We start from the raw sequence: 18642 nt of genomic DNA, 5'->3' as shown, positions 1-18642 counted from the left end.
ATTTTGACCCGTACTGTGTAAATCCACTCAGAATTATCCAAAAACTGCAATAAAACAACAGCAACTTTATTTTCCATTAGATAAACATGTAGAACACAGACATACAACAGTGACTTTCCATAACTATTTTAGGAACAATTTGGTTTTTCGTTCTTACAAACACATTTCTTTTGAACTTGCCCAACGTTCTCAGTTTTTCAATGCTCAACATTTTCAATTTTGTCCACATGCTGGACAAAATGTGCTTTCTGCAGATGTACTTCTTGCATTCCTCACAGAAAGTGCTTGTTTTCAAACAGGAATCTTCCTAACTAAGATTTAAAACAAAGGATTTCTACGTCTCCTCCAGTCTCACAAACAGATGACAAACCAAGCGACACACCTGAGTCACTGACTTTCTTAAATCCACTCACTCTCACTGGCTCTGTTTATTACTAATCACTGTGTAACTGCTGTGAATTCAAAGTAACTGCCGTCTCCTTACAAATGTTCATTAGATTAACCACACTTATACAGACTGTATATAACTCCAGCCATGTTGATGGATTGCCTAAATTGGCTGGAAATATTAATTTCCAGGGAAAAGACACAGACAGACGATGCTTACAGGATGTGATGTGACAACACTAATGAAATATTGATGTGTCATATTTGTCCAAGGCGTATTTCATTGTTATGGAAAAAGAGAATATCAAAATCATGATGACCAATTGGAGTGGTGATGTCTATGACTTTGTGTATATAATTTGGAATTTTGTACAAATGTAGGCCAATAAGGAATATATGATATCATTTCATTCTTTTCAAAGGTTTATTTGCATGACGCACAAACAGAGACAATTGAAAGGTACAAATGTGCATGACACGAATTCAAACGTGGTGCAGATGTGTGTCACCAGTTGATCTGGCTGTAGGCTGTGGCACTTGGCCAGAGGTGGCGCTGGTTGACTCGACTCCATGTTAGTGCACAAAGTAAACTGCTCGCTTTAGTTGTGAAGCAAAAACGCTGAATTCGGAGAAATAAACCGTGCGAGGGGAACGATAACGACGACAAGGTTCTCCCGATCGTTTACTCTTGCTGTCCTGTGAACAACATCGGCGTGGTGTTACTTGTTTGCTGTTTTCGCGATCGCGTCGCGCATGAGGATATCACCAGATAAACTCGCCACATTTTTATACATTTTGTTGTTCAACAGCATCAAGACTGACGGAGTGTGTTTGAGACAACCTCACAAGTGTCACAGATGACACATTTGGCGTTTTTTTGCTGGTTTGTCGGTAGGAGCTACTGAAACGCAAGACTGCCACACATCTGTTCGACCAACGCCAGTTGATCTAAACGCCAGTAGATCTGGAACACCGGGGCCCTGTTTCAGGAAGCCGGTTTAGAAAACTCAGAGTGAAAAACGATACGCAGGGTTGAGTAACCCCGAACTGTCCAACTCGGAATATTCGGTTTCAGAAAGGCTGATAACAATTAGTTCAATCAACGCGGAGTTGCGTCAACCCCAAGTGAAGCGCGCGGACGAGGATACATAAAGCCCTGATAAGCGGAGCACAGATTAAGCGAGTCACCATGGAGACGGAGGGAAAGAAGGCGCGGTCAATGTATTTTACAGCGCTTGAGGCCGAAATTCTGATGGCAGCATATGCCGATAACATGCAAATTCCGCGGAAAAAAGTAACACAGCCACAGCTGCAAAAGAAAGGGAGCATGCATGGCAAAACATAGCCGACAGAGTCAATGCGTGAGTGTTAATTTAAACATTGATCTAGGGATTTCCACCCATTTAACACGTTATTTTATCATATGTTATTTTATTTGTTATTTTATACATTTTATTTTGTGATGTGATGTGAGCGCAGGTGCAACCCAACAGGCCCCAAACGTGCCTGGCAGCAAGTAAAAATGAAATATAAAAGTATAGTCCAAACAGGTAAGGTGTAATTGTATTATGAGCCATAGTGCTTGGTCTGTTTGTCCGATGTAAATCAATTGCAGTTAGAGGCTACATTAATTTCCTTTCTGTAAGCACTTATTGAAAGTATCTGAGCACATTACAAGTACATATTTGCTTACTCTGTATGCTCAAATGTGACCCCGTTATAGCCAACAGAAAAAAAGCGGAGGCCCGAAAAACAGGTGGGGGTCCTCCACCACCACCACTCACAGAGGCTGAGCAGTTGGCCCTCAGCCAAAACAGTGGGCGCCCTGTGGCCGAAGGCATCTCTGTGGGGACATCCTCTGAGTCAATAACCCCGCAAGACACAAGTGCCTACATAGGGGGTAAATTCAAAATAATACATGATGTGCATACATCCTTTCTTCACAGTCACCTTTGCAGTGCTGCTCATTCATTTGATAAACTCTTCACCATAATGAATTTGTTTGTAGTGAAGTTATTTTCCTACTGATTTTGCCTTCCCTCAGTCTTGGTTGTCTTTGAGAGCATAATGACAATGAAGTGTAAGCTGAGTGCTATATGTTTGTTAATTGCCATTTGGTCCCTTGTAAGTTATAAGTGACCTGTGTAAACCTCATATTCTATCAGTTGATGGTGATGGTGTACTGCATCTGGTGCAGCCTCCTGTTGAGCCAGACCAACATGCAGTTGTGAGTAATACTCCACAGATTATATGAGTTTACAGTAGAACAGCAATGTTGTTTATTTCTTTACTACAGGAAAATAATGAAGAAACATTGACAGCTGTTACAGAGGAGGAAGCAACAGAGACACTTTATGAGGTTTACATCTTTTAATACTTTGTGTACAGGAAATACAGGCGACCAATAAAGCCAGTTGAACAGAAAATCTGTTTATTCGTCTTTCAACATGTTGAGGTGATGGGTCAAAAGACATGATTGTGACATATGGTGTCTCTGACTGCGCTTCCATCTTGTATGTCCGTGGGAGGGTCAGGATGTTCATGGTTTGGATCACTGCTGATGTTTGGTTCAGAAGGACAGTGTTCTCCTCTAATTGTGGCAATGTTGTGAAGAATCACACATGCCACAATAATGTCACATGCCCTTTCTGGGGTGACCCTGAGTCTTTGCAGGCACTGGAACCGGGCCTTAAGCATTCTGATAGTCATTTCAATTCTGGCTCTTGTCCTGCAATGAGCCAGATTAAATCGCTGCTGTGGGCCCGGTTCAGGGTCAGGGTAAGGGGTAAGCAAATAGGGTAAACATGGATACCCCCTATCACCAAGCAAGTAGCCAGTGAACTCTCCTAAGACAGAAGGATACACTTCAGTTCAAATGTCCCTGTAGCAATTGGTCTTTATATATTTTAAAGTATTTTCAACTCACCATGTCCAAATTTTGTGCTCAGTGTACATTCACGGAATATTTGTGAGTCATGGACAGAGCCTGGCCACTTGGCTTCCACATTTGTGATAATGTTGGCAGCATCACATATGATCTTCACAGTGCAGAGAACACAAATTAGCATCCATTACTATAATGAAATAATTTGTTAGTTTGAAATGCTACAGGGAACTATGTACCTGTACATTAATGCTGTGGAAAGACTTCCTGTTCACATAGTCTCCTTCATTTACTGAAGGAGCAATGATTGGAATGTGAGTGCCATCTATACAGCCAATCACGCCTGGGAACCGTGAGAATAAATGTAAAATTTAAGTAGTAGTTCAAGTATCACCACATCATAAATTAAGTTTTGGTCATCCTGATACCTGCAATTTTGTGGCATCCCTCTTTGATAAATCTTGTGGGTCTATGACCGGGGAACACCACAAACGGGTACAGGAGACGTTTCAGTGCAACTGTAACATTCCTGACTGCCCGACAGACGGTAGCCTTGGAAACGTGCTCAGCGTCACCAATATTATACAGAAAGCTCCCGTTTGCAAAAAACCGAAGTGCAATACAAATAATATGTAATGAACTGAGAGCATGTCCGCGATGTGTCACATGCGTAATATATGGCCTGAGGATGTTATCCAAATAACTTATAGATTGTGCTGAAGAACGGTAACGTTCACACAGAAAATCATCAGGAAATGATAAAATGTCCAAACGCGCTCTGATCACTCTCTCCCGGCGGAGAGCTCTGTGGAGAATTTGGGCTTCACGATCTACTGGCTCTTCAAGGACGGGGCACGCCATGTCCGACACTTCCTACTGTCAGGTTTCTGACAAAGGGGCGGAGACAGTCAGGGTTAGTTGTAGTAAACCTGCTAGGGGGCAGGTTAGCTTCACGGAGTGTGTCGTCATAGTGACTCACTGAGGCTTCATCTGAACTCACTTTGTGAAACCGAAAACCCAGAGTTTTCGTTAACTCAGGGTATACTTACTCAGTTTTTCCACTAAACCGGCTTCCTGAAACAGGGCCCGGGACTCTGCGCAAACAAACGTAAACTACTAAATTGCGGATAAACAATTACTGTAAGCCTCCTTCGTCCCGAGCTCCCAGTTCTAGCTGTGAGTCCGTTAACGTCTGTTGTTTGTAAGCTGCACACAGGTCATGTTAGCAATGAAAACATTACCTTCACACGCAGCTTTAAACGGAACCGATCATCTGCGCCACAACCTTCAAAGAAAAAAAAAGAAAACGGAAAGTTTTGTAAACACCCAAAGATGCGTTTGAGAGCAGCTTCACAATCAGGGAAATCAGAGACTGGCCAGTATGGGATTTAATTCTAGAAATGTTTGTTAAAGGTTTTGCAGAAATCATTCTCACTGCCCTGTTATTGAATGTACACTCCAAAAGGATCTGTTTATACTGCAGTGTGACACCGTGTTTTTGAATTAAACCTAGTTTTAATTTAGGAGTACAATAAAAACAGGTTTGAATGTCCTGATGCTTCCGTGCTCTTACACAGAGGCCTTGAAGCTTCAGCAGCAAGTTTGTCAGTTTAGCTAATATAGTATAGGGTAGATCATTAGACATTATTAGCTAATGTCAGCTTTTAGAGCCATTTCCTATGGAACGCCAGGACTGCCATAATGAATTAATTAAATACACCATTAAATAATTAATTAAATGTGGCAATAATTAATTAAAATTGGAATTAATTAATTAAATAAATAGTTATGACACATGTAATTAATTAATTATTGACACATTTAATTAATTATTTATGTATTTCACATTTTAATTAATTATTGACACATGTAATTAATTAATTATTGACACATTTAATTAATTATTTATGTATTTCACATTTTAATTAATTATTGACACATTTCATTAATTATTGACACATTTAATTAATTATTTAATGATATATTTATTTATTTCATTTTGGCAGTCCTGACGCCTGGCTCTCGTCATGAAATAATTTTATCTGTCAGCCTCACCCATCAAACTCAGGGGGCGGGGTTAACGCTGCCCATGCAGCTTCTCTAACATTTGATTGGTTGCCGTGCAAAGTAAGTCAAAACAGGTCGATCCTAGAAAATCGATTGCTTGTGTAGACTTGGGGCAGCCAGTTATCCCAGAATGCAGATCAAATCACAAGCAGCAATGGTGGTGGTGTAGTTTTAAAATACCCCGTTTTTCTGTCACCAGCTACACTTTTAACAGTGTTAGCCGCGAATGTCGCGACGTATGTCTGGTCAGGTTGTCAACATAGAACATGTTTGCAAAAGTGCTCAGATGTTTTCAGAGATTTCACTAGCTCTGCTAACAGTTAGCATGCAGAGTGCACCGAGGGGGTTACGTTAACCGGTTTGTTTACATATTCCACTCTCCGTGTTCCACATGTTGCATTCGCAGATTCTCATTTTCACCGAACGATCGTCTCTTTCCGCCTGGTCTTGTGTCTCTGTGCTTCTGTAACATAAAGAACGAGCTGACATTTTTCTCACGAAACCAGCGATCAGCTCAACAGACCCTCAGTTTACCTGCATGCATCCTCCTCCTCATCTGTCAGCTGTTTAACACCTGCTGCTAATTCAAGAAACACGCCTAGTTACCTGGTGATAGTCACAGTTTAACTGGGCAGCCGGTGCTCGATATAACGCAATGTCAGCGCATTTTTCTGCACAAGATAAGTAAATATAGTGTTTTCCCCGAGCGCAGAGCTGCTGGGCCCTGTTTCAGGAAGCCGGTTTAGTGGAAAAACTGAGTAAGTATACCCTGAGTTAACGAAAACTCTGGGTTTTCGGTTTCACAAAGCGAGTTCAGCTGCAGCCTGAGTGAGTCACTATGACGACACACTCCGTGAAGCTAACCTGCCCCCTAGCAGGTTTACTACAACTAACCCTGACTGTCTCCGCCCCTTTGTCGGAAACCTGACAGTAGGAAGTGTCGGACATGGCGTGCCACTTCCTTGAAGAGCCAGTAGATCGTGAAGCCCAAATTCTCCGCAGAGCTCTCCGCCGGGAGAGAGTGATCAGAGCGCGTTTGGACATTTTATCATTTCCTGATGATTTTCTGTGCGAACGTTACCGTTTCTCAGCACAATCTATAATTTATTTGGATAACATCCTCAGGCCATATATTACGCATGTGACACATCGCGGACATGCTCTCAGTTCATTGCATATTATTTGTATTGCACTTCGGTTTCTTGCAAACGGGAGCTTTCTGTATAATATTGGTGACGCTGAGCACGTTTCCAAGGCTACCGTCTGTCGGGCAGTCAGGAATGTTACAGTTGCACTGAAACGTCTCCTGTACTCGTTTGTGGTGTTCCCCGGTCACAGACCCACAAGATTTATCAAAGAGGGATGCCACAAAATTGCAGGTATCAGGATGAACAAAACTTAATGTATGATGTGGTGATACTTGGACTACTACTTAAATTGCACATTTATTTTCAGGGTTCCCAGGCGTGATTGGCTGTACAGATGGTACTCACATTCCAATCATTGCTCCTTCAGTAAATGAAGGAGACTATGTGAACAGGAAGTCTTTCCACAGCATTAATGTGCAGGTACATAGTTCCCTGTAGCATGTCAAACTAACAAATTATTTCATTATAGTAATGGATGCTAATTTGTGTTCTCTGCACTGTGAAGATCATATGTGATGCTGCCAACATTATCACAAATGTGGAAGCCAAGTGGCCAGGCTCTGTCCATGACTCACAAATATTCCGTGAATGTACACTGAGCACAAAATTTGGACATGGTGAGTTGAGAATACTTTAAAATATATAAAGACCAATTGCTTCAGGGACATTTGAACTGAAGTGTACCCTTCTGTCTTAGGAGAGTTCACTGGCTACTTGCTTGGTGATAGGGGGTATCCATGTTTACCCTATTTGCTTACCCCTTACCCTGACCCTGAACCGGGCCCACAGCAGTGATATAATCTGGCTAATTGCAGGACAAGAGCCAGAGTTGAAATGACTATCGGAATGCTTAAGGCCCGGTTCCAGTGCCTGCAAAGACTCAGGGTCACCCCAGAAAGGGCATGTGACATTATTGTGGCATGTGTGATTCTTCACAACATTGCCACAATTAGAGGAGAACACTGTCCTTCTGAACCAAACATCAGCAGTGATCCAAACCATGAACATCCTGACCCTCCCACGGACATACAAGATGGAAGAGCAGTCAGAGACACCATATGTCACAATCATTTCTTTTGACCCATCACCTCAACATGTTGAAAGAAGAATAAACAGATTTTTTGTTCAACTGGCTTTATTGGTCGCCTGTATTTCCTGTACACAAAGTATTAAAAGATGTAAACCTCATAAAGTGTCTCTGTTGCTTCCTCCTCTGTAACAGCTGTCAATGTTTCTTCATTATTTTCCTGTAGTAAAGAAATAAACAACATTGCTGTTCTACTGTAAACTCATATAATCTGTGGAGTATTAAGAGTACTCACAACTGCATGTTGGTCTGGCTCAACAGGAGGCTGCACCAGATGCAGTACACCATCACCATCAACTGATAGAATATGAGGTTTATACAGGTCACTTATAACTTACAAGGGACCAAATGGCAATTAACAAACATACCAAGCACCTTACACTTCATTGTCATTATGCTCTCAAAGACAACCAAGACTGAGGGAAGGCAAAATCAGTAGGAAAATAACTTCACTACAAAATAATCCATTATGGTAAAGAGTTTATCAAATGAATGTGTCGCACTGCAAAGGTGACTGTGAAGAAAGGATGTATGCACATCATGTATTATTTTGAATTTACCCCTTATGTAGGCACTTGTGTCTTGCGGGGTTATTGACTCAGAGGATGTCCCCGCAGAGATGCCTTCGGCCACAGGGCGCCCACTGTTTTGGCTGAGGGCCAACTGCTCAGCCTCTGTGAGTGGTGGTGGTGGAGGACCCCCACCTGTTTTTCGGGCCTCCGCTTTTTTTCTGTTGGCTATAACGGGCCACATTTGAGCATACAGAGTAAGCAAATATGTACTTGTAATGTGCTCAGATAATTTCAATAAGTGCTTACAGAAAGAAAATTAATGTAGCCTCTAACTGCAATTGATTTACATCGGACAAACAGACCAAGCACTATGGCTCATAATACAATTACACCTTACCTGTTTGGACTATATTTTTATATTTCATTTTTACTTGCTGCCAGGCACGTTTGGGGCCTGTTGGGTTGCACCTGCGCTCACATCACATCACAAAATAAAATGTATAAAATAACAAATAAAATAACATATGATAAAATAACGTGTTAAATGGGTGGAAATCCCTCGATCAATGTTTAAATTAACACTCACGCATTGACTCTGTCGGCTATGTTTTGCCATGCATGCTTTTGCAGCTGTGGCTGTGTTACTTTTTTCCGCGGAATTTGCATGTTATCGGCATATGCTGCCATCAGAATTTCGGCCTCAAGCGCTGTGAAATACATTGACCGCGCCTTCTTTCCCTCCGTCTCCATGGTGACTCGCTTAATCTGTGCTCCGCTTATCAGGGCTTTATGTATCCTCGTCCGCGCGCTTCACTTGGGGTTAAAGCAACTCCGCGTTGACTGAACTAATTGTTATCAGCCTTTCTGAAACGGAATATTCCGAGTTGGACAGTTCGGGGTTACTCAACCGTGAGTGTCGTTTTTCACTCTGAGTTTTCCAAACCGGCTTCCTGAAACAGGGCCCTGGAGCTCGTTTCCTTACAGAGCACTTTATAGGCGAACAGCTTTATCAGCGGCTGATGTCCAATCACCGGCACACAGCTTTGAAACCTCAGCTGAGTTTTAGCTCTCAGTGGTTAAACGCTGGACTTCATTCACTCAGGTTCTGTCTGTCGGGTCACGTTTACTTCGCTGTTTTATTTACAACTGAGCAAATCGGTTTGGCTGAGGTTAAAGTTACGTTTCATAACTGCAGTTTCACAGACGTTTAATGGTTCACTGGCACATGTGTTAGACTGAACTATCATCTAAATATCATCTGTTTTTTAATAGTTATTCAACTGTATTCTAAGCACCAGCTGTCTGTTAGAATGTGATTTTTTTTCTCTCTCTGTTGGCAGAGGTATAAAAATGCGCAGGAAAATCTGACATGCATGGCGAACTTCACCGACGATATTTAGGGAGGAATAAACACACATCAAACATAAATGAACCATTTGCCTGTCTCCATAATTGAGAGCATTTTCTCTTCTTATGTCAACACTCTCTCTCTTTTTTTTTTCTTTTTTTTTGCTTTTTCGGTCATGTTATGTTTACCTGTCAAAGGCTTGTTACAAACTATGAAACACATCGTGCAGACTTCTGGATGTTAGAAGAAAACTAATACTGCTCATGAATGAGACTAAAGGCAGGAAGGTGTCCTTTAAAACTAAACATGTTAATAGGACCTCCCTATTTATATCATAGTTTATGATATAGCACGTGTATTTCAGTAATAGCCTGCTGAGGCCACTATACGTGCTGGCCTCATATCAAATGTGAAGGCAGACTGAGTCTATGTTTGACGTTTGTTTATATCTAATCTTCCTTTTCAAACATTTAAACAGCAGCGAGTCTGCAGCTGAGGGAATACAAATTCAAATTGTCGGAACAGGTTTGCTCGTTTCTTGGATTCATTTGGTGATTTATTAAATGTATAACTGTTATTCTAATCTGCTGCTGAGTCTCTTACACTTTTCTTTATGCTGTATATTTTCACGTCTCTGGAATAGTTGGCAGTTAGATAGTCAGCTGGGAAACTTTGTGTTAACTCATGGAGCTGAGGATATCGTGGATATGCTGACCTCGCTGCGTGGTGTACAGAGCGAGGTCAGCATGATTAATATTCACAATAAAAATATTAGCCGAACATCATGAAGTCTGTATGTGTTTCATAGTGTCGAACAACCTTTGTACAGTTAAAGCCAGCAGTTACTACATGACGGAAACACCAACGTTATCTCTTTTATGTGTTTATACACAGGTCACGCTGATTACTGAACAAAAACCCAAAGATCAGATGTTAAACAGATTTATTTGCTCTCTCTCCTCCTTAAACATGTTTTTAATGTTAGTTATAATTCAGAATTGGCGACTGAAACACGTAGGACACATAAGAACATCAGGAAATAAAACATCGATAAATATAACCTCAGTAAAAGAAGTCAGCGGGGGTTACTACAGCTGTGTACCGGGGCCTGCGCTTTGTCGGTGGGATTGCTTGCGAGGCGAGCGGGTGTATCCCACGCTTTGCCGTGAGACTGGGCAGACATCTCCGAAATCATCGAAACACTTTTGCAAAGAGGCTGTATCTTGACAAACCGACCAGACACATGAAGATTAAACCACTACATTCTCGGCTAAAAAAATATTAAAACGGTATTTGGTAACACACAAACAGGGTTTTTCAAAGCTCAGTTCTGTTAGCTTCCACATGCCGGTTGTTGTGTGCTAGAAACAATGGCCACCAGGCCAAAGCAATGGTTTTGACTCGATCAGCGTTAACCCCGCCCCCTGAGTTTGATGGGTGAGGCTGACAGATAAAATTATTTCATGATGAGAGCCAGGCGTCAGGACTGCCAAAATGAAATAAATAAATATATCATTAAATAATTAATTAAATGTGTCAATAATTAATGAAATGTGTCAATAATTAATTAAAATGTGAAATACATAAATAATTAATTAAATGTGTCAATAATTAATTAATTACATGTGTCATAACTATTTATTTAATTAATTAATTCCAATTTTAATTAATTATTGCCACATTTAATTAATTATTTAATGGTGTATTTAATTAATTCATTATGGCAGTCCTGGCGTTCCATAATTTACAGTCTGTCTATCTATTTATTTATTTAGCTAGCTAGCTAGCTATCATTAGTCTGCTGGTGTATCACTAATTTGCAGCCAAGTACATGCTGTACTTTTTAATTTTATTTTCATTTCCATTCCTATTCTGGTCGAATTAAACTTCATTGTTTCCAGGTGAAAGCAATTCAAAAGGATCTCACCTTTTATGATTCAACTTGTATTGTCATTATGCAGTTACATGTCATGTCTTTGGTGTTTTAATGCATGCAATGTGTCTGTGCATGCAGGAGGGTGACAGAGTTCACAGCTCTGGAGAAGAAGTTGTCCCTCAGTGCCATGGTCTAGGTTTTTATAATCCAACCATTCCCAAATTTAAGAGGCCTTCCTTGCTTCACTACAGCTTCATGTACTGAAGCACATTCCTCTTTACAGACGCACTTTTCCTTTAGGTAGTCTTCATGCTCCCTGATTTTCTACAAGATGGCGCCGAGTATGGCAGCCTCGTCGCGAGCTCCCCCAAGCAACAGCTTTTTTCTGTGTTTAATTTTACTTTTCCTTATTTTTTCGCGAGTAGCACATGTCTCCTTGTGTACGACCGACAAACCTTACTGGACATAAAAGACGGTCTTTCTTATAACTTTCCGGAGTTCAAGTTTTGCAACACGGACGCTCCGTTTGCAGACCCCCTATTCATCTCACCTGAGACACCTTTGTTCTCTGGCCCTGGAGGCCGCAAACGCCGACGCAGAGGGAGAAGATCTGGCGTTCTGGTTTGACTGAGACGGAGCACTAACAGACCACCGTTACCCAGTTTATTACTGGCTAATGTGCAGTCTCTGGAGAACAAGCTGTGCGAGCTTCGGGCACGGATCTCATTCCAGTGAGAGATGCAGGACTGCTGCGTGATCTGCCTCACAGAAACCTGGCTATCGGACAAGGTACCGGACTCCGCAATACAACTACCGGGGTTCTCTGTGCACCGCGCGGACCGGTCACAGGATCTTACTGGGAAAAGCAGAGGCGGTGGTGTATGTTTCATGATCAACAACAGCTGGTATGATTATGCGAACGTGCACCCGGTCAAATCCTTCTGCTCACCGGACCTGGAGTACCTGATGATTAAGTGCCGGCCATTCTGGCTACCGAGGGAATTTACAGCAGTGATTATTACGGCTGTTTACATTCCCCCACAAGCCGACACTGGCCGAGCACACAGGGAACTGTACAGCGCGATCAGCAGCGAGGAAACCGCACACTCAGAGGCAGCGTTTATCACAGCCGGAGACTTTAATAAGGGAAACCTGAAGAAAGTCTCACCCAAACTCCACCAACACATCCATTTTAACACTCGTGGAGACCGGCTACTCGACCACTGCTACACCTCTTTCCGGGATGCGTACAAAGCCCTCCCCCGCGCCCCATTCGGCCAATCAGATCACCGCTCCATCCTGCTCCTGCCCGCCTACAGGCAGAAGCTGAAACAGGAAGCTCCAACCCGGAGGGCGGTGCACTGTTGGACGGACCAATCGGAGTCTGCGCTGCGGGACTGTTTTGATCACGCGGACTGGGAAATGTTTCACGTGGCTGCTAGGGACATTGATGAGTACACAGACTCAGTCTGCGGATTTATCAGGAAATGCGTGGAAGATGTCGTCCCATCCAGAACAGTTAAATCCTTCCCAAATCAAAAACCCTGGATTAACGGAGATGTTCGCGCGGCACTGGCGGCACGGAACACCGCCTTTGCCTCCGCGAACACATCGGACTACAAACACGCACATTACCAACTCCGGAAGACGATCAAAGCAGCCAAACGTGAGTACAGGGACAGGGTGGAGCAACAGTTTGACAACCCTCGGAGTATGTGGCAGGGACTAAACACGATCACAGACTTTAGAGGGAAAACCAGCACACCGCAGACCACGGCCTCTCTGTGTGAGGATCTAAACGTATTCTACGCTAGATTCGACACAGCGAACACTGTGATAAAAGTGATTTGATTTGATTCTCATTAAAACACATCAAAATGTTAAGAGAAATGCAGGCAGGACACATCTCACTGGTAAAACAAATTTTCACACTTCATGGCTGTGTCCCAATTCAGGGTCTGCACGCTTGAAGTACGAAGCGCGGAAGTGAGAGGCCTGTGAAATAGTGATGCGTGAATCATGAACGAATCGTTCAATACTCGAGAATCACTTTACTGACTCATGAATCATGATTCACAAGCCCAACTGACTCACTGACTCATCCCTGTTGCTGTTAGCAGCAATGTATCTAGCTTATAATTAAAATTGTGGAGAAAAACACAACATCCAGCATCGTAACAAAAATATTTCTGCTCTGAACTGGAAGAAAAAACCTTGAGTAGAAGCTCACATCAAGAAAATAGCTCCTCGGTTCACAGTAGCATCGCTCTACATGCTAACAGCACATTTGAGCTACTCACCCCCTCCCTTCCTGTGCTGAATCGTAAGCGAACGAATCACTCACTCACTCACTAACCCCCTCCCTCCTGTGCTGAATCGTAAGCGAATCACTCAGGACTCGCTCACCCCCTCCCTCCTGTGCTGAATCATAGAGCGAACGAATCACTCACTCACCCCCTCCCTCCTGGCTCACAGCTTCTTCTTCTTCCTGGTTGGCAACCAATGTTAAGGCGCATTACCGCCCCCTGGCTCACAGCTCAGTGGACATTTAGATGAGAAAATAGATATTTAACACATTTAAGGAAAATACTGATAAAATAAAAATAAAATAAAATAAATGTTTATTAAGCAATTTTGATAGGAAATTGCTTAATTTTAGAAATGTTTTTGCTCTTTTTTGCTCTATAAAATAGTTGTTTTCTTTTAGAATCATTCATCTTAGCAGTAGGATTTACATGAAAAGAGAAACAAATTAAGTTTGAGTGAAAATTTTTTGCACTCTCTGGTCGACTGACTCAGTGAATCAAATGACTCAAAAAATCCGATTCACTTTGGTGAGTGACTCATTAAAACTCGATTCAGTAAAAAGAATCAAATTTACCATCACTACTGTGAAATGGGACGGTCTAGCCTTCGTCGCGCTGTTCAGGTTGCCTAGCAGCCATGATACTCTGAACAGTTGATGTGTCGGTCGCGAACGAAACGGCTCTTAGAGCCGGATCTTTGACGTGAACGACACAAGCCGTGGGTTTGTTTTTTCTTTCCTTTCTCTCACCCTCTCTCTCTCACTTTTTTTCCGCTTCACTCCGCACCCCAGCCTTGTGCTTTGCGCTGGGAAGAGGGGGGAGGGTATGGCGTTATTTTTGTGCCACTATTCTGAGCGCACGTAAAAAAAAACTTGAGCGCACATAAAAAAGAAATTGAGTGCATGTAAAATAAAATTGCAGGTGCAAGTGTTGCATTTTGAGCGAAGAAAAGATAAATTTGAGTGAACAAAATTCATTGCTGCGTGCAAAAAATGTATTTCAGTGTTTGTTACTCCAAGAAAGCGGAACCGGCTGTTCAAACCCCCACAAGGCTGCCCGCTGGATTCGAAGCGACGAGGTGCGACCTCTCACAACGAACGTAATATGGTCAACACCTTGGAGACGCTTACAGCTGCTGTGAAGGCTCAAAACAACACCATTGAGCGTATGAGGGGAAACATCAGAGAGAGGCCTGCTCAAAATGAGACCCTTGAGCGACAGTTGGAAAACATCGCGGAACGGATCACTGCAGTTGTGAGGTCTCAGAATCAAAAGACTGACAACACCACGGAACAGAAGTTTGATACCATCATGGGGAGGCTCGCAGCTCTTCAACGGGAGATCGAGAGACCAGCCTCGGAGTGCTAGAATTCGAGCTGCTCACAAAGGAGAAATCAACAATATTCAACATTTGGACACCACGGCCCCAGCTGCAGGCCCAAGGCTGGAGCCCACCAAAACAACTCCCTGATAACGACTGTGTGATGACTATTCTTCCCGCCCCATGAAGGACACCTGGATTGGCTGGAGGACTGTTTACTTAGCCTGATAGGCCGAAGGACACTGTCTCAGCTAAACTATGGACACGCACACACACACACTTACACTGATAAGCACTCACTCATCCCCCTCCCTTTCCAACGCCTTCGATGCTTGTGCCCTACCGGGGATGATAGCAGTCAACTGGACCAGCACAGATGCTGCAGGACCGGATGCGCTGTCTACGCCGGCTCTCTCTTACCCTTTACCCGCCCCTGTTGCTTGTCTCGTGTTTCTATGGTGTATTGATAGTCATGTGCTTTTGTGCTGAGGTGTTTTTTCTTTTATCAAACTGTTCTCCCACTAGGAGCTCAGTCTGAGTGGAGTTTTTTTTCTCCTCCTCTTACCTCATGTAGTGTATTTTCGTTGTTTTTTTCCTATCAGCCTACCTTCTGACATGTCTGCCCAATGTGATGTTTGTGTAAAGTTGGTCAGAAGGTTCCTTTGTGAGTGCGCATGCGCCATTAGCGTGCTGCCTGCTGTAACCCCTAATTTCCCTCGGGATGAATAAAGTATTCTGATTCTGATTCTGATTCTGATACACACACAATAGCAGCCCCTGTCACTCAGTTTTTGCACTTGCGCTTGCTCGCAATGTGTTGCTTGCGCTCTCAACATTTTTGCCTGTGTGCGCTCAACTCTTTCTGTACACCGTTATATTTGTGCAACAAAACCAGCCAATCACAGACTTGGATGCAAAAAGAATTTGATTGGCTGTTTTGGTCTCCAATCAGCTCGAAATGACGAAATGCAATATCCCAGAATCCATTTCGTCCAAAACTCAAACGAGGCAGAATAGCTCAGAATAGTGGCACAAAAATAACGCCATAGGAGGGGCGGTAGTTACACTCGCAGTAGCACAGGAACAGAGCAGGAGGGAGAGACAGAGAAAGAGAGCCAGGGACAACAACATCACATTAGAAAGGTACACTGTAAAATGTAATATTGTGTTTAATTAAAAATATTAAATAGGCTGAACTCAATTTTTATCAATTTGTTATTAGAACTCGATTTAAATAAGTTACCAGTACTTTTTATGCAAAAATGCTGATAAACTCAATTTATTTGAGTTATCTTAACTTAGAAAAACTAAGTAAGCTGGAAGTTTTGCTTCTCAGTGTGGAAGGATGAAAGATGTGTTTTGAAAATGCCACGTGACTACCGTCCTTCTCCCTCTCGGATCAGTCCGCATGTTCATGGTGCCAGCATTTTTTATGGAATATGTTGAGCAAACCTGGAGAAGCGTCAGCTCAAGAGATTATTGTGGATCTTTACCTGATACACTGACTTGGTGAGTAAATGTTTACTCTTATTCAAACTGATTTTGTGGCTTCTCTTAGTTTAGCACCAGGTTTATAATTTTGCTAGCTAGTTAGTGTTAGCCTAGCGTTGCTGCTGCGGCTGGGCTCATGTTACTTAAAAATTAACACCACAGCCTTAAAAACCTTACATAAAAATATGTCTGTGAAATTTTCTGTTGATTGTTTGAAATAAAAAGGGAGATAAGAGCCCAGACAAAATTCTTCGGGAGGTGCATGTCACGGTTTGCCGGGGCAAGCCGTGTGGAATATGAAATAGGACCCAAAATGCGGCAGCTCTGGTGCAGATGAGTGTTTATTTACAGGGGTGTGAGTACAAACAGCGGTGGCGACAAAACATGAAACCGGAAACCTAAACTGGGGAAACTAATAAGACAAACCAGAATGAGGATGCAGGGAGGTCCGGAGAAATACATACGGGGAGACGCAGGGAGACCGAGGGGAAACAACACAGACGAACCAGCGATTACCAAGACAGAAAATACAACTTAAATACACTCAGAGAACACAGGGAGATTACACACAGGTGGGAGACACAGCTGGGAGTGATTAACATGACGAGACCAGGGAGGCAAACTGAAAACACTCACATAAGACGCAGACCTTCACAATATAACAGGAACACACGGGGGGGAACAGGGTAAACACCAATTAGAGAACAGAACCAAAATGGCGAAGAGAAAACACAAAACGCTGGGTCAAAAGGACCCAGGATCATGACAGTACCCCCCCCCCTCAAAGGCTGGCCCCAGACAGCCCAACAAGAAACAAAACAGCCAGAAAAAACAGAAAACAACCCGACCAGGGCGGGCGGCGGGGGCCCAGGAAGGAGGGCTCGAAGCAAAACAAAACCGGAGCACCAGAAGGCCAAAAGACAAAAACAAAAAACGAGTCCAAAACCAAAAGAAACGAAGCACACCAGAACACAGGAAAAAACAGAGTCCAAAACAGAAGAGTTCAGGGGGCCGACAGCACAGGAGTCCAAAACAGTTCAGGGGGCCGGCCAGGGGGCCGACAGCACAGGAGTCCAACACAGTTCAGGGGGCCGGCCAGGGGGCCGACAGCACAGGAGTCCAAACAGTTCAGGGGGCCGACCGTGCGGACGGCAACGGCGGCGACGTGGACACAGTTCGGGGGGCCGACCGTGCGGACGGCAACGGCGGCGACGTGGACACAGTTCGGGGGGCCGACCGTGCGGACGGCAACGGCGGCCACTCAGGCGATGGCGGTCCAGGGGCCGGCCGTGCGGAAGGCAACGGCGGCCACTCAGGCGATGGGGCCGGCCGTGCGGAAGGCAACGGCGGCGACGAGGGAGACGACGGAGCAGTTCGGGGGGCCGACCGTGCGGACGGCAACGGCGGCCACTCAGGCGATGGCGGTCCAGGGGCCGGCCGTGCGGAAGGCAACGGCGGCCACTCAGGCGATGGGGCCGGCCGTGCGGAAGGCAACGGCGGCGACGAGGGAGACGACGGAGCAGTTCAGGGGGCCGACCGCGCGGAAGGCAACGGCGGCGACTCAGGCGATGGCGATCCGGACCAGGCGAGGCTGCAGAGGCTGGACCAGGCGAAGCACAGGCAGAGGCCGGACCAGGCGAAGCACAGGCAGAGGCCGGGCCAGGCGAGGCTGAAGACACGGAGGCCGGGCCAGGCGAGGCTGAAGACACGGAGGCCGGGCCAGGCGAGGCTGAAGACACGGAGGCTGGACCAGGCGAGGCTGAAGACACGGAGGCTGGACCAGGCGAGGCTGAAGACACAGAGGCTGGACCAGGTGAGGCTGAAGGCCCTGGAGCTGCAGCAGGCGAGGATGATGATGGAGCTACAGCAGGCGGCTGGACGGGCTGAACGGGCCCCTCGGACCCTCCAGCGGAGGCAGGAGGCTGAACGGGCCCCTCGGACCCTCCAGCGGAGGCAGGAGGCTGAACGGGCTCCTCGGACCCTCCAGCGGAGGCAGGAGACGAAGGCCGGAGCGGTCCCTCGGACCCTCCAGCGGAGACAGGAGACGAAGGCCGGAGCGATCTCTCGGACCCCCCAGCGGAGACTAGAGACGAAGGCCGGAGCGGTCCTACGGACCCTCCAGCAGAAGTCACCACTAAGCCAGCAGTCATGGAGTCCTCTGGCAAACACGAAGGCAACTGGCGATGCACTGAGCACTGGCTCTGCCCAGACAACG

Source organism: Diplotaxodon limnothrissa, linkage group LG23, assembly GCF_057381915.1.
Source record: "Diplotaxodon limnothrissa isolate DT_005_m linkage group LG23, D_limnothrissa_male_GT1.1, whole genome shotgun sequence".
Classification (NCBI taxonomy): domain Eukaryota; kingdom Metazoa; phylum Chordata; class Actinopteri; order Cichliformes; family Cichlidae; genus Diplotaxodon; species Diplotaxodon limnothrissa.
This window is presented reverse-complemented; position numbering follows the sequence as displayed.